A 17004-nucleotide genomic window follows, 5' to 3' on the forward strand; every position below is an offset into this window, starting at 1 on the left:
ATGCATAGCAAAGACTGAGAAGCAGTAAATTAGATCACATATACCTTGGGAGTCTTACAGAATTGCTATTGCCATTCAACTATGATATGGTATTACCCCACTGACTAATATAGAACACTGTATTTAAATAACAATAGCTTTTCTATGAATCATGTTTTCTCTACACTGTCCAATGCAATTTTCTGAAATGATGAAAATCTTTATATATGTGCTGCATAGAATGGCAGCCACTTGCCACATGTGGCTGCTGAGCACTTGAAATGTATCTGGAGCAAAAGAGAAATTGCATTTTTAATTTAATTAATTTAACTGATGTAAACATTTGGCAAATGACTATCATACTAGATAGTACAACTCCAGGAGAATTGGTTACTATGTCACAGTTTCATCTCTAGGAGAGTCTTAGGACAAATTTGGAAAGTTCTAGTCAAGATAATTCTTCTGATTAACTGTACTTCTTCTTTTTTTTAATTTTATGAAGTCATATTTACCATCTTATACTGGCTAAGGGCAAATTTGCATCTTACCTCTAAGGAAGGATAATAAAAGTTACAACATGTGCTTTGTATGTATTAATATTATTCCAGCTTATCATCAATTAACAATACTAATATCCATACCTGTACAGTCTTTTTAATTCTATGAGAAGGACCTGGGTACTCTGGAGAATACAAATCTGTGAGGAATAATGAGTTGATTAATGTCGATTTTCCCAATCCAGATTCCCCTAAAAGAAATAATGGAAAATATCTGTTAAACTCACCCATTTTACCCAACCTTAAATATTCAACAGATGCTATAATCCAACTTGCTTTATGCAAGTACTTCTTGGTGAGACAATGAAATGACATTAGAAAATATGCTACAAAGAGTATCTTGTCCTCAGTTTCTTAGCTATCAAATTAGACTCATGTTTCCAAGGATTCTTTTCAGCCTTCTAATTATACCACTTATATTCATTAAAAGTAATGTATCTAATAATTTACATTTTTAACAGTAATGTATTCCCAAGGAAAAAATTCAGTCATTTAAAAAAAAATCCAAGTTGGATTATGTATCACTGTTTCAGTGAAATAAAGTTTTTCTTTATTAATAGACAATAATGGATGACCAAAAGAAATCATGCAGCTACAAAAAGCAAAAATCTGCTAATACAAAGAATAATTAATCACAATGAACATCTCCATATAAAATTCTAAATCACAAAAAATACTTTCTAATTTAGCCACTCATCAGCCTAAACATAAGGGTGCATCTCCATAAACCAGAATCCAAAAAAGTCTTAGGTAATTACTTTTTCTACTGCTTCTACTCGAGGTAGACACGAAGGAAGCTACGGCATGATTTCCACTCTGATCACATACTCTTTTTTGACTCTCCATGTCTAGTCCAATGTACATAGTCTAGTGTATAGTAACTATTACAAGTATACCAAAATATAAATGGCCTCAAGGTATATATAACCTAAGGTTAAAACAAATTAGACATCATATTATGATAATTAACATGGCACAGAGTTAAAGTATTTATTGTTAATAATTCACTTAGAATAATAGGCATGTTTAGCCTAAGTAACCGATGGCACAATATTTATATGTCTAGGAGGAATTCTTTTTATATTAGCTTTCAAAAGAGATAATAAGATCCTTTCCACATGGTTTGGGCTTACCCCTTTGACTGAGAGCGTGCCACTTTTTACTAGATGTAAAAATGCCATAAAGGTCTAAGTCACAGGAAAGTAACACGGGTTGGCCACACCTGATTCTTTCTTAACTCTTACACCTTGAAGGCAGAAAGACTAGAATAAAACCCAAGCATTTGGATGTTACCAGAAATATCTATAATATTTCCTTTTAGAAATATAAATGAAAATTTTAGTATATACAACAATGTTTGGGAAATTAAAAACAAAAGTATGCTAATTAAAATATTAACACTCTACTCAATAAATCATGTTTAGAGGGCTTTTTTCAGTTTTTTCCCTTTTTATTGGTGGTGAGGAGTGGGGGAATAAGACGACGCAGGACAAAGGGAAAAGAGAGAGGAAGAAAAATAAAAGTCTGAAAGGTAACACAGTAAAATGTAAATGGTGGCTACTCAGGATAGTACAATGAGGGTGAGATTTTTTTCTTAGTTTGTTATACTTCTGGGGGCTGCAAACTTCCTTCAACATGATTCTATTATTTTCATAATTTAAAAAGCATTATTGAGTGGCATCAGCAAAACGGCAAATTAAAAAGCTCGCAGACTCATTCCCTCACAGAAACACCAAAAACAACCAGAAACTAGTTGAATTAACCTTACAGGACCTGTGAAAAACAGTAAAATGTCTATAGCAACAAAGCAAATGCCCAATTAAGAAAAAAAAAATGTAAAACTTTTGTGACATTTTTCTGTGATCTTGTTCCACCCCTTCTGCAGTTTATCTGGGTCTGGAGGAGGCGGCAAACCAACTCCCAATTCATTCCCTTCAAATGGGCGGGAAGATTGCAGACCTAACTCGTAACATTTTACCCTCTCTGGTCGGCCAGAAGGACTGATTCCTGTCTACCTAACTGGGACCTCATCCGGTGAGAGAAGCAATGGGCGCCATTTATGAAAGCTACAAGGCTACACAATATGTTTACACTATAAGGAACTAGAAGAAGAAGAGCAAACTAAACTCAAAGCTAGCAAAAACAAGAAAAAAATAAAGATTAGAGCAGAGATAAATAGAAGAGGTTTTAAGAGTAGAAATCGGGCTGGGCATGGCGGCTCACGCCTGTAATCCCAGCATTTTGGGAGGCTGAGGAGGGTGGATCACCTGAGGTCAGGAGTTCAAGACCAGCCTGACCAACATGGTGAAACCCTGTCTCTACTAAAAATACAAAATTAGCTGGGTGTGGTGGTGCATGCCTGTAATCTCAGCTACTTGGGAGGCTAAGGCAGAAGAATCGCTTGAACCCAGGAGGCAGAGGTTGCAGTGAGCCAAGATAGCGTCACTGCACTCCAGCCTGGGCAACAAGAGTAAAACTCTGTCTCAAAAAAAAAGAAAGAAAGAAAGAAAGAAAGAAAAGAATAGAAATCAGCCGGGCTCAGTGGCTCATGCCTGTAATCCCAGCACTTCGGGAGGCTGAGATGGGCAGATCACGGGGTCAGGAGATTGAGACCATCCTGCCCAACATGGTGAAACCCCGTCTCTACTAAAAATACAAAACTTAGCTGGGCGTGGCAGCGCGTGCCTATAATCCCAGCTACTCGGGAGGCTGAGGCAGGAGAATTGCTTGAACCCGGGAGGCGGAGGTTGCAGTGAGCCGGGATCGCGCCCCTGCACGCACTCCAGCCTGGCGACAGGGCTAGACTCCGTCTCAAAAACAAACAAACAAAAAAATAGCAATCAACAAAACCAATTGTTAGTTCTTCAAAAGAATAAACGAAATTGACCACCCATAAACTAGATTGAGAATAAAAGAGAGACTCAAATTACTAAAATCGGAAATGGTGGCTGACGCCTGTAATCTTAGAATTTTGGGAGGCCGAGGTGGGGGGATCTTTTCAGCTCAGGAGTTCAAGACCGGCCTGGGCAACGTGGCAAAACCCTGTCTCTACTAAAAATACAAAAAAATTACCCGGTCGTGGTGGCACATGTCTGTAATCCCAGCTACTCAGGAGGCTGAAGCAAGAGAATTGCTTGAACCCGGGCGGCGGAGGCTGCAGTGAGCCGAGATCGCATCACTGCACTCCAGCCTGGGTGACAGAGCGAGACTCTGTCTCAAAAAAAAGAAGTAAAAGTGGTTCATGATTTTCCTAGTTAAGGACTGGACTGTTTGCCATCGCCCCACCCCCCGCTTTTTTGAGTAACTTCCCTTTTTGGAAACAGTGATGAAGGTTTCTCCCTTTATTATAAACAGTGTGTACCTTGTAGTACTATCTGCCATCAAATTTCTAAATGCTTTCTGCTTTTTTAATACTCTTTAAAAATTAGCAAATACATAGTTATACTTTCAGTTAAGATTATATTTTTCCCCATTGGATTTTTTCTTTATCTTTTAAATTCTTAACATTGACTATGTGAAGTAATACGCTGTATACCCTGAACTCAGCTATGAGGTATTTAACATATCATGGGATATATAAATAAATTAACTTCCATCAATTCCTAGACTACTTACACTGAAATTATGGACCAAAGCTTTCTAATTCAATTCCCAAGTGGTATTAAAACCAAACCGTATTGTATTTCAAGAAACTTTATCCATGGTTACAAAAGTTAAAAAACTTATCAAACATGTGGGAAAACTGCAATTTAAAGATAAATGATTAGGTTTCCTATTTTTTTAAGACCAACTACAATGTGAACCATAACTACACTAACTGGGTGTTCTCTATCAAAGTCAACACTGCAAACAACAAAGGGTATCATCTGGCCAAGAAAAAGATAATTTCTGATTCCAATTCAACACAGCTCCTGTGTAACAGGTGTTTCTCTAGTTCTCAGCTCCACATTTATGCTTGAGTTATTTCTATGCTAGTTGTAGTTTTCTTTTTAAGTTGCCTCTGGGCAAAGTAAACCTTTCATAACAGATTGAGAACTGTTCCATTTCCTCAACTCTAAGATACAATTTTGCCCCCCAATATTTCTAAAAACAAATGTCTCATAATCAAAATGTAATTGACTGTACTATTTAACCTCCCTCAAATCAAATTTGATGATATGTTTCAGAGTAGATCTTATCTTAGAATCAAGGAAGCAGGAAAATCAAAGCACTTCTTCCCCTAGAATTGAATTCAATTAGAAAAGCCAAATCAATAAGACCTCAATTATTTTGTCCTATAATTGAGAACTTTATATTTAATTCTTAGAACAATTTATTCTGAGATAAAGGGATTTCTATTTCCTTCTAAATTGGAAGACCCAAAGAAACAGAAGCCTTTAACACAAACTTGGATGAGAAATAAGGAAAGTAACCAAGACCATCTCCCACCTTGAGGCTCATGAGGTGAAACAAAAGCTCCCGCTTGAGAGAATTATATGCCACAGGGGAAATGACCCTCAAAGAGACAAGTTTCATTCAGAGTAAGGAGGCAGGAAAAATGGGTACCAAAAAGTAGTTGAAAACTCAGTCTGCTTTTTCTGGTTCTGTACATAAGGAGCTTGGAAGTTGCCACTCCATTCTAAGAAGTAAAAAACTGAACAGATCTCATCTTTAAGAGCAGTATCCAATCTTTAAGAGCAGTGAGGACACAAGGCAATGATCCAGCAATTGCTCTTCTTGATGTTTACCCAGCTAAGTTAAAAACTTAGATCCACAGAAAGTCTTGCACACAGGTATTTGCAGCAGCTTTATTTATAATTGCCAAGATATGGAAGCAATCACAATGTCCTTCAGTAGTCGAATAGATAAATACACTGTGGTACATCCAGAAAATGGAATATCACTCAGCACCAAAAAGAAATTAGCTAACAAGCCATGAAAAGACATGGACCAATGTATACTGGTAAGTGAAAGAAGCCAGTCCAGAAAGAATACATACTGTATAATTCCGTTATTATAATTCCATAATTATAGTGAGCAAGATACTTGCATTTTTGGTTTTCTTACATATCGAATTAGTATAAGAGTATGAACTATGAGGAATAAATTAGATAATATATGTGAAATCTAAGCACAGTGCCTGGTACACATTAAGTGCTCAATAAGTAGTTGCATTATTTCTGTGATTCATTTAAGGAAATTAGAAAGACATGAAAGTTTGATATGACAGAGGCAAGAATATAAATAACAAAAATTTTAAAAATACTTAAGGCAAAAACTTGGAAACAATGGGAAGTTAGCAAATTCCACGTTAAAAGACTAATAGGTCTTTTGGATATGGATAAATCAAGTGCTTAAAAAGTAAAATGATTTAAATAATATGCTTAATTGTCAAATATATACACAGAAATTTCTACCCAGAGAATAAACACATTTTTGAAACCTATGGAATACTTAAATAAGCTGATCCTATGTAAGGCTACACAGAAAAATAAATCAATACTGGAACCTACAGATCATATTCTCTGAAGGTAGTGAAATTAAAAATTAACAAAAAATAATGTAATCCATCTGCCTACTTACATATCTCTCTAACTCTTCTTATGTGAAAATTACTCAAATACAAACAAAATGAGTATTACACATAAACAACGAAGATATGTGACTAAAGTATTCAGAGAAAAACCCATGCTTAAAATAAGCCTAAAGAAAATAACTCGACCATCAGTGTGGTTCTTGGTGAAACTGTAAACTGGTACAGCTTTTCTGAAGAATAATTTGGCAATCTATCAAAATTTAAATCTACATGCCTTTTGACCCAGGCTTTCACTTTCAGAAATGTATATTACAGAAGCATTCATATGTATGCCTAGAAATCCAAGGAACCTAAGCACTGTTTATAACTATATGCATCCATCTTCATTAATAGCTGACTGTATAAATCATGATAAAGATATTTTAGAATACCACATAATTGCAAAGAATATGCAGACAGGAATATATGTACAGTATATTCAGTGACAGGGAAAAAACAGTCACAGAACAGTACTTATACCATGGCACTGTTTACACACAAAAAAAATTGACATGGGCATGCGTATATAAAAGTATAAAAAACATGGCAAAAGACTTGCACCAGTTTAATGCTTATCTCTAGAGACAGGACTGGAAATGAAGGCAGGAGAAAAAAGGAAACTCACCTTTTACTAAATGTCTTTAGAATTTAGTTTTTAAAAAATAAAAATGTATATTTTATAAACTTTTCTTTCTTTGGGAGGCTGAGGGGAGGGTAATAATAAAAGGGAATATACCAAGTTTCTAATAGTGTTTATTTCTAGATGGAAAAGGCAGTGAAACATTTAAATTTTCTCTCTTTGTATATCAGTTTTTCTACAAGAACCATAAATTATATAATATTTAATTTTTACTTTTAACTCTTTAAAGGGGTTGATAATATGTTATACTACAAAGAGGTCAAGAAGAATGCCTGAGAACAGGCTACCTGCAAATATAATGATTGGGAGTACTGGGATAAGAGTTAAGAGAAAAATGAGTATTGAGTCCAGTAAAATACTACAGAGCAAATGAAAGGGAAGCATCAGGTGCAGGTTACTGCAGATGCTGACAACTACAGATCCAGACAGCTGTACTGCAGGAATTCTCAATCTTGGCACTACTGACATTTTGGGTTGGACAATTCTTTACTGTGAGGAGTGTCTTGTTCATTGAAGGATGCTTGGCAGCATCCCTGGCCTTTACCCATTAGATGCCAGTTAGCCTCTCTCCTCCCCAGCTGTGACAACCAAAAATGCTTCCAGATATTGACAAATGTCCCCTGGGGGGAATTTTTCAAATTTTGAATCCCCAAATCATCTAGCACTGATACCACTATGCATGGAAAATAATGACAATGACAGCCAGTAAGTTGTAAATTATTCTGTGTGCCAGTATTTTACAAGCATTGACTTAATTAACCTTTATAATCCCATGAGACTGATACTACAGGTTGTGTATCACTTATCCAAAATGCTTGGGACCAGAAGCGTTTTGGATTTGGGGCTTTTTCAAATTTTAGAATATTTGCATTGCTCATCAGTTCAGCAGCCCTAATCTGAAAATCCAAAATCCAAAAATTGGTTCAATGAGCATTTCCTTTGAGTATGATGTCAGCATTCAAAGTTTCAAACTTCGGAGTATTTGAGATTTCAGATTTTTGGATTAGGGATATTCAATCTGTATCATTATTGTTACCATTTGGAAACAAAATGAAATAACTTGCTGGTGCCAAATAGTTAATAAGGGGTAATGTCAGTATTTGACACTAGGCAGCATGTTCTACTGCCTTTCTAAGTACCCACTCTCATTTATCCATTAAAGACTCTGTCCCCAAATTCCCAAGTACCTTCCTAATCTGGTTAACCAGGTTGGACCATATCTGACATGGGATATTTTACCAGTATCTTCATTAACAATAATACTTAATATTTTTATTCAATAACTATAAGAAAGACACTGAGCTAGGCACTTTACATGCATTCAATGACTGCAATAATTACAAAACTCTGCATAAGATTCTTTACACAATTTTACAGATAAGTAAGTAAACAAAACCTCTGAGAAATAACTTGCCAATGACAAATATCTCTGCCAAGTAGCAGAGCTACAGCTCAATCTGAATGGCAAATCTCATGTCCTTAATCACACTATACTTCCCAGACTCTGAGCAGATGAAAGGAACATGCTTCTTGACCTCTTTGTCCTGGCCCACTTAGTCTTTTTTTTTTTTTTTTTTTTTTTTTTTTTTTGAGAAGAGTCTCACTCTGTCGCCCAGGTTGAAGTAAGTGGCACAATCACAGCTTACTGCAACTTCTGCCTGCTGGGCTCAAGTGATCCTCCCACCTCAGCCTCCCAAGTAGCTGAGACTACAGGTGCATGCCACCATGTCCAGCTAATACATTTTTAGGAGATGAGGTCTCACTATGTTGTCCAGGCTGGTCTCAAACTCATGGATTCAAGCAATCCTCCCGCCTCAGCCTCCCAAAGTGCTGGGATTACATGTGTGAGCACCAGGGCCACTGCTTTTACTGCACTACCCACAATGAGTTTCAAATGGAAAAGTAAAGGATAAAGCAATTCAAAATTTAGAAGAGGAAGAAGAGAGAAACTAAGTTCAATAGCCTTTAATCTTGTCAGACTGAGTACTTCTACCTACCCCTAGTATCAAATCCCCCATCTGTCCTGAAACTAAATCCTAACCTCTTTAGCAGGCTGAGAAAGACGGAAAAAAGAACCTTTTACAAGATATGATAATAGATCTATGTCCTTTCAAGAATAACACTGATTCAGTGAACATTCTTCTAAAGTACTCAGTCAAAACCCATTGAGCAAGCTCATACAGATGAGATATTTGTAGGTTATTGTATTGTCTTAATGATTCTAGTATCATAACACAGAGGTTATCAAAATATCATTCAAATAAGCCTGATAAAATGCAGTTTATTTCCCATAAGCAAAGTCACCTTACTCAAATCACTGTGACTGTATGACATTGCTATGGGAGCTCTAAAAGCAAACTATTGTGTAATGAGTGAGCAGTCCTTTTACTTGGTAGCAGAGGAAAATACAGCACCTGAGAAATATGAAAATAGTTTGGTAATACTATTCTTCCCTGGAAATTTTTCCTAAGAAGTACCCTGAAGGTGTAAATTAAGTGTATTCCCAATTTTTCTGTGCTTCCGTAAGTATCACATACCCTTAATCTATCTTTTTTTTTTTCAAAAGTACCAATAATTGTGAGAAAGTAGTTGTGTAACTTTGAAAAAGTCTAGGGGCAAAGGTTATAGTAGTCCATTAGAGCTCAAAATTTCCTTGAAATCTCTTATCTCAGTTCCATCAATAAATTCGTCTTGTGACCTTGGGCAAACCATAACTTCTGTGTGTCAGCACCCTTATCTATGAAATGCAGATAACAGCAGTACCTACAACAACACAGAGTGGTTGTGAGGAATAAGTGATCTCATTAGAATCATACCTTGGCACAGTGGACACTTCAATATCAATAATAGGTAGTTGCAGTGGAATATATTTTATTACTATTCATGTTTTCTCACAGAAAAAGAAAGGACCCTAGTGTAACTACTAAGAATAAGGGTCAAAGGTGAAGTAGACAGCCTTAAAAAGGGAATAAACATTTGAAACAGGGATGCAGGGGGATGGAGTAGAAGAGTAAGGTTGGCAATTTATTGACACTAAAGGGTACTGGCCTCAAAATAAATAAAAAGGAATGTTGAAAGCAGTGAGGCTCTGCCTGAGTTTGGACATTAATATTAATTTCTACTCACATTTAGTAGATAACATTTACTTCCATAGCAAAATGTCAGATGGCCTATAATTACAAGACAAAATACAGCAGCCTTGTTCTAATAACCTCAAAGTGACTTATTACTACAATTGATCCTTGCTCATTGGCCTTACTAAAGGGAAGGAAGTAGTGTCATTAATGCAAAAGAATAGAGAACTATAATCAGTCCTATCAAATCAAACTCTACTTAAACACGTAATCTGTGGAAACAACCCAAATCCAGTGTACTTCTGCATTATTAAGAAAACATTTAAGAATAATAGAGTTCAGAATAATATATACACTTGCTTAAGAAAAAACTACTCAAGATAAAAAGACTATCTGTAACATTTCATATTTCTTCAAACTAATATTTTAATAAACACAATATTTTTTAATGTTCCAAATTAATGTCTATTTTACATTTATTTTGACTTTGAAATGCACTATACATGTTTTGCAAAAATGTCGTTATCATTCCCTCATTTTACTGCAGCTTAAGAGTAGATAACTGGATTAAAAATTTCTTTGTTCTCGTTAAAACAAAATATAATATTTACAATTTAAGGTGTTACTCTATGAAAATAATGAAACAAGAGTAACTAGAGTCAGTAATACAACACTGTACATTAACCTAATAAGCAGGTTAAAATAACACGTCTTTCTTATCTTTGAGGTCTCACTGATGAAAGCCATGTATTCCGTCACTATTCATGAATGTTAAATTTCAAGCCTAACAATAAAACATTCATCAAATATTTGTTCATAAGGTTTTGAAGAAAGTCACAATAATATCTGTTTATAATAGCTAATGTCAGGTTTCTTCAGGTCTTTGGGATTGGGCTCCTACAGTATTTATAATAAAAGGACCTGAGAAGTCCTGCTTTAAAGATAATTGCTTATCTTTGCTTTACTCAGCATCTCAACTTTGTATCCGTTTCTTATTAATCTCTAGATTTTCTGAGACTAAAAGTAGTAGTATCTGACACTTTATAAGTGATCATTAAATTTTTATCAAATAAATGAATGAGGAATGCAAAGATAAGATGTAGTCTTTGCCCTTAAAAAGTTTAGTATGGTAGAAGAAGTAAGATATGCAAACAAACAACGAACAAATAAACAAGGCAGAATTTTATCAAGACCATGAATGAAATACCCAAAAGAGAAAGAATTTCAGGAAACCGAGAAATCACACCAGCCTGGAAAGGAGGTCACATTTCAATGAGGCTTTGAAAGATGGAGTATCATTTCAATAAGCATTTCAACTTTCTGGGATATCTGCAGATAAAAGGGGCCACTTTTACCATTTTGTAGCAATTGTATAGAAAAGAAAGCAAAGGATTTTTAGAAACAGAATCTTTAAGTCCTTTCAGAATGTTTTACCATGTTAGGGTTGAGGCAAGAGGAAAGCCTCAGAGGAGCTGGTGATAACATTGTGGAGCTTTTCTATCTTGTTCCTCTAACTCCTTCCTTCATTTTTCTCCTGGGTTTTGAAATCAATTTTGTTCAAATTCAAATCCTAGTTCAATCACATACAAGTATGTGACCTTGATCAAGATACTTACTCTATTAATTAAATGCACTGGGCTTGACATTTTAAAAAGCACCTCAAATGAAACCTATTATTAAGAGATGAGACAGTAACAAACTACAGTTCTTAACTAAAATACATATTAGTGTCATCCCAGGAGCTGTTTCAAAATAGATGAATATTCCATCCTTGACCCAAAGCCCAGAATATCTAGGCAAGTGTTTCCAGGACTACTTTGAAGAAGCTTCCCAAAATGATTTGAAAGGTAGATGAAATTAAGAAATTCTTATGTTCATGTTGTCCTCTCCATAAAAAGAAAATTAAGAAATTCTAGTAAATAAAGGATGACATAGGGCAATATGCCAGATTACATCAACATTTAAAGGTGGCCCATAGGAAAGGATCCTAATAAAGCAGTTTCAACACAACCAGGTAAATCAGGAGGCAACAGCACAAAAAGTGAGGAAGAGTTTCAAGGAAAAATGGTCAATAATGCCAAATAAGTTAAAGAAAAATACAATCAGAAGGCCTTTTACTGACCTGTAATAAAAGTAGTTTTGCATTAAGGGGAGAAGCCAAATGGTGAGAAATTAAGTACTGGATGGGAAATTTAAAAGTAGAAGTTAATTTTTTCTTTATATCTGGCTGTAAAATGAAGAAAAGATATCACACCAAAATGTTTTGCCAAGGGAGGGCGCTATTCTTTGTTTTACTTTTTCACAAGCTTAATCTGGTGAAGATTTAATCTGTGAAGAACAATCCACATCAGGCGTCCCCAACCCCCAGTCCGTGGCCTGTTAGGAACCGGGCCACACAGTAGGAGGTGAGTGGTGGTGAGCTTTACTGCTGGAGCTCCGCCTCCTGTCAGATTAGCAGCAGCATCAGATTCTCAAAGGAATGCAAACCCTATTGTGCACTGCGCATGTGAGGGATCTAGGTTGCATCCTCCTTATAAGAATCTAATGCCTCATGATCAGTTTCATCCTGAAACCATCCATCACCCATTCCCCCGCCCCCCCCCCCCCCACACACACACCCACACACACCCTGGCAGAAAAATTGTCTTCCATAAAACCAGTCCCTGGTGCCAAAAAACTGGGAGCCGCTGGTCTGGACTACATTAGATACCAATCATTTTCAAGGCATCCCATACATATATTGATCTGGAATTTGCTATAAGACAATTTCATCTCCTCAAAATCTATTAGTATATCCTTTAACATACACACTGATGTACATGCTAACACTAAAAGGCAAGCTAAATAGGCTCTATATAACCTGGCCCTGCAATTATCTTAAAAGAAGTTTACTTATTCTAATTACTGTAATTGCACCAGTACTAAGAACTAAGTAACAATTCTGCTCTGTAACTAGTAGCAAACATTCCAACCAGCTACTCAATAACTACCTCATTTGCCAATTCAAACAGCTTTCACTTGCTACATGTCGGAGGCTGGGAGGCACTAAGAGGTATGTTATGATCTTTCTTGCTATACTCAGAAATAAAAGCATACTTTATACAACCCAGTTCAAGTGGACAGCTTCATTTTTAAATCATCATGTTACCAGAGAAATCCTTGCAGCCTACTCAGAACATTTTCTTCATGATTTAGAAAATGATTATCCCAATTTTGTAGTAAAAGGTATTGCCTGACCTAGGTTAGGGTCTGCAGCGTTTCATAAGATATATACCAAGTTTCTGTAAGTTCTTTTGCTAAACTGAAAAGAGTTCAAATTGACAGTTTAGATACTGTCTCTGAGCTGTCCCTCAATGTTCCTCGAAATTCTTCCCATTACCTGAAATTCTAATTGATCATTCAATACACATTCCCCCTTAAAAATCAAGTATTTTTGTGAATACTGTTAGTCTTTCAGATCCTGGAATAAGACTTTCCCTCCAATTTCTATTTTGGGCCAGCATTAATTAAGAAAGAAAGAGTTTTAATTTGGAAGAAAATAGGGCTAATTTTGAATTACATGAATCAGAAAAAGTAGATTTTGCAGAAACATAGCAAAGGGCTCTATAAAAGTAGAGGGCAACTTACAGCTGGCCATAGGGCATGCTAGAGCATAAGTAAAGGAGAAATATCAGGAAAAGAGATATTATTTTACCTGGATATCTAATGGATAGAAGGGGGGAAGCAAGGTGTTGATTTATTCTTGATCAGGTAGCATGTTCTATAGAGTGGTTCTAAGAAGTGGCTTTCAAAGCAGAAGTGGGTAGGTTTTAACTGTTTGAATTAAATAACCTATAGATTCTTTTAAGTTCTTACTTTCTATAAATCTCATATACCAAAATGTATCCCCTAAGGACCAGGGGTGAACTATATGAATCATGCCAGTGATTATGTGAATTATATCTCACTGATATTTCTTCTTTTTTAATTATACTTTAAGTTTTAGGGTACATGTGCACAACGTGCAGGTTAGTTACATATGTATACATGTGCCATGTTGGTGTGCTGCACCCATTAACTCGTCATTTAACATTAGGTATATCTCCTAATGCTATCCCTCCCCCCTCCCCCGACCCCACAACAGGCCCTGGTGTGTGATGTTCCCCTTCCTGTGTCCATGTGTTCTCATTGTTCAATTCCCACCTATGAGTGAGAACATGCAGTGTTTGGTTTTTTGTCCTTGCGATAGTTTGCTGAGAATGATGGTTTCCAGCTTCATCCATGTCTCTACAAAGGGCATGAACTCATCATTTTTTATGGCTGCATAATATTCCATGGTGTATATGTGTCACATTTTCTTAATCTTCTCTATCATTGTTGGACATTTGGCTTGGTTCCAAGTCTTTGTTATTGCGAATAGTGCCACAATAAACATACATGTGCATGTGTCTTTATAGCAGCATGATTTATAATCCTTTGGGTATATACCCAGTAATGGGATGGCGGGGTCAAATGGTATTTCTAGTTCTAGATCCCTGAGGAATCGTCACACTGACTTCCACAATGGTTGAACTAGTTTACAGTCCCACCAACAGTGTAAAAGTGTTCCTGTTTCTCCACATCCTCTCCAGCACCTGTTGTTTCCTGACTTTTTAATGACCGCCATTCTAACTGGTGTGAGGTGGTATCTCATTGTGGTTTTGATTTGCATTTCTCTGATGGCCAGTGATGACGAACATTTTTTCATGTGTCTGTTGGCTGCATAAATGTCTTCTTTTGAGAAGTGTCTGTTCATATCCTTTGCCCACTTGTTGATGGGGTTGTATGTTTTTTTCTTGTAAATTTGTTTGAGTTCATTGTAGATTCTGGATATTAGCCCTTTGTCAGATGAGTAGGTTGCAAAAGTTTTCTACCATTCTGTAGGTTGCCTGTTCACTCTGATGGTAGTTTCTTTTGCTGTGCAGAAGCTCTTGAGTTTAATTAGATCCCATTTGTCAATTTTGGCTTTTGTTGCCATTGCTTTTGGTGTTTTAGACATGAAGTCCTTGCCCATGCCTGAATGGTATTGTCTAGGTTTTCTTCTAGGGTTTTTATGGTTTTAGGTCTAACATTTAAGTCTTTAATCCATCTTGAATTAATTTTTGTATAAGGTGTAAGGAAGGGATCCAGTTTCAGCTTTCTACATATGGCCAGCCAGTTTTCCCTGCGCCATTTATTAAATAGGGAATCCTTTCCCCATTTCTTGTTTTTGTCAGGTTTGTCAAAGATCAGATAGTTGTAGATATGCGGCGTTATTTCTGAGGGCTCTGTTCTGTTCCATTGATCTATATCTCTGTTTTGGTACCAGTACCATGCTGTTTTGTTTACTGTAGCCTTGTAGTATAGTTTGAAGTCAGGTAGCATCTCACTGATATTTCTTTAAAAATAAATGAGTATGGCACTCATTTATTTTTAAGTTACAACATTCACAGGAAATATAACAATGAAACTGTCATTAGTGTTGTGACTATACTTAATAAAAAGCTAGGCAAAAAAAAGTTTTGAAAAGAAGACTTCTGACACTAAAAAAGTTGCAAGTACAAAATTTCAGAATAAAGAACAGTACTTTTTTAAAAATTTCAAATAAATAATCAAAGGCACATAAATTAAAATGTAAAATCTTTGTCTAATACCAAATTAGTAAATACCAAATTTGACATTTAAAAGAGATTTCCGAGCAGCTGTGGACCTCGCCAAGACAATGCAGACTCCACTGACTATTCCTGTGCCCGTGCTCCAGTTACCCTGGGGCCCTGATGGCCTCAGCCTTGGCTTTGCCCCGATGGATGCTAGGGCAGTTGAAGCCAGAGGTTCCTGAAATCCAAGAGTGTCCCATAGCTCAAGAATTGCAGGAATCCCAGGAGCAGTGGGCTCGAGCTGCCCTTTGGGAACGTTACCTCCACAGCATGCTGGCCATGGAGTATCAACAAGTGAGCTTCACATTGTACAATTATGTGCACTTGGCTGCCCATTTCAGAACCATCAATCTGGACATGGCCAGCTTCTATGTGTCACAGCTCAACTGCAGATTCCCATAGGTGAGCAGAGGTGCTGCTCTAATGTAGTGACATAATTTCATACAACTTCAAGCCATAAAGATCTGTGTTCATCTTTCGGCTTGGGTCTAAGCCACAGTATCCCAGGCCTCCCAATTTTCCTGAGCCAGGAAATCTGGGCCTCATGGAGTTATGGGCCTGCTTGGAATTCTGAGCCAAGCTCCAATCAACTCTGGACTCCTGAGACCTCCTGGGTCTAGTCAGTAAAATTCTGCAACTCAAGGAATTCTAGGTCCCATTGGAAGGAATGCTTTACCTCAAAGAACTCTGAACCCTCCAGACATATAGGCCTGATGCCATTTCCTAAAGTCTGAGGCTTGGGGGTGGGGTAATACAGGTGGGCAAATTACAGAGTGGGAAGTTATTTATTGAAGAGGTTGCAAAGTTCAGCCACCCTGAAGATACTCCCCAATGCTTCTCTCCTCCTAAAGAACCAACTTCTCCAGGAAAATAAAAGAGATTTCCACTCAATACTGGCAAGGATGATATATGTATGAGCATTCACACACTATAGAAACTGTATTAGTTGGTATGACATTTTCAGTTAACATCCTTAACCATGCCATCTACTTCTAGGAATGAAACACACAGAGAAAAACACTGAAGTAATATTTTAACAATAAAAAAGTGTGTGTGTGGTGGCAGGGGGAGACTTTCCAGGTGCAACAATGGGAGGTAGGCTAAGCTTATTATGATACACCTATAAAAATATTATTCAGCCATTGAAAATTAGTTTTTAAAGTTCTGACACACAGAAATGCTTGCCATAGCATTAGATGAAGAAAGTATAGAAAATGAATATGCTATTACAACTATGCCTAAGATGCAGAAAATATAACAAAATTTAACGATGGTGATGTCCTTTTAAAATGCCATATACTCCTTCATATTCCTTTTTTTTTTTTTTGAGACGGAGTCTCGCTGTGGCCCAGTCTGGAGTGCAGTGGTGCGATCTTGGCTTACTGCAGGCTCTGCCCCCCAGGGTTCACGCCATTCTGCTGCCTCAGCCTCCCAAGTACCTGGGACTACAGGCGCCTGCCACCTCGCCTGGCTAATTTTTGGTATTTTTAGTAGAGACGGGGTTTCACCGTGTTAGCCAGGATGGTCTCGATCTCCTGACCTCGTG

The 17004-nt window shown here is 36.8% G+C and overlaps 1 pseudogene; it reads left to right on the forward strand.

Moving 5' to 3' along the window:
- Positions 1-15523: 15523 nt before the first annotated feature.
- LOC117980984 (gem-associated protein 7-like) lies at positions 15524-15918 on the forward strand (annotated as a pseudogene).
- The last annotated feature ends 1086 nt before the right edge of the window (positions 15919-17004 follow it).

The sequence above is a fragment of the Pan paniscus genome, chromosome 6 (genome assembly GCF_029289425.2).
Source record: "Pan paniscus chromosome 6, NHGRI_mPanPan1-v2.0_pri, whole genome shotgun sequence".
In the NCBI taxonomy this organism is placed as follows: Eukaryota; Metazoa; Chordata; class Mammalia; order Primates; family Hominidae; genus Pan; species Pan paniscus.